A 232-nucleotide genomic window follows, 5' to 3' on the forward strand; every position below is an offset into this window, starting at 1 on the left:
TCTGTACCAGGTTAGTGGTAATGTCAGAAGAAAAAAGGGGGTTTACAGGAGAAATGTTACCAAGGTAAAACTGACAGGATGTGGCAAATGATTGGATTTGGGAGGAGAGAGAGACAGACAGACAGACAGACAGACAGAGAGACAGAGACAGAGATAGAGAGAGAGACACACAGAGAGACACAGAAAGGGGGAGAGAGAGAGAGAGAGAGAGAGAGAGAGAGAGAGAGAGAGA

Source organism: Petaurus breviceps, unplaced genomic scaffold, assembly GCF_028583685.1.
Source record: "Petaurus breviceps papuanus isolate PSGF00001 unplaced genomic scaffold, PetGlider_PUasm1.0 90537, whole genome shotgun sequence".
NCBI lineage: Eukaryota > Metazoa > Chordata > Mammalia > Diprotodontia > Petauridae > Petaurus > Petaurus breviceps.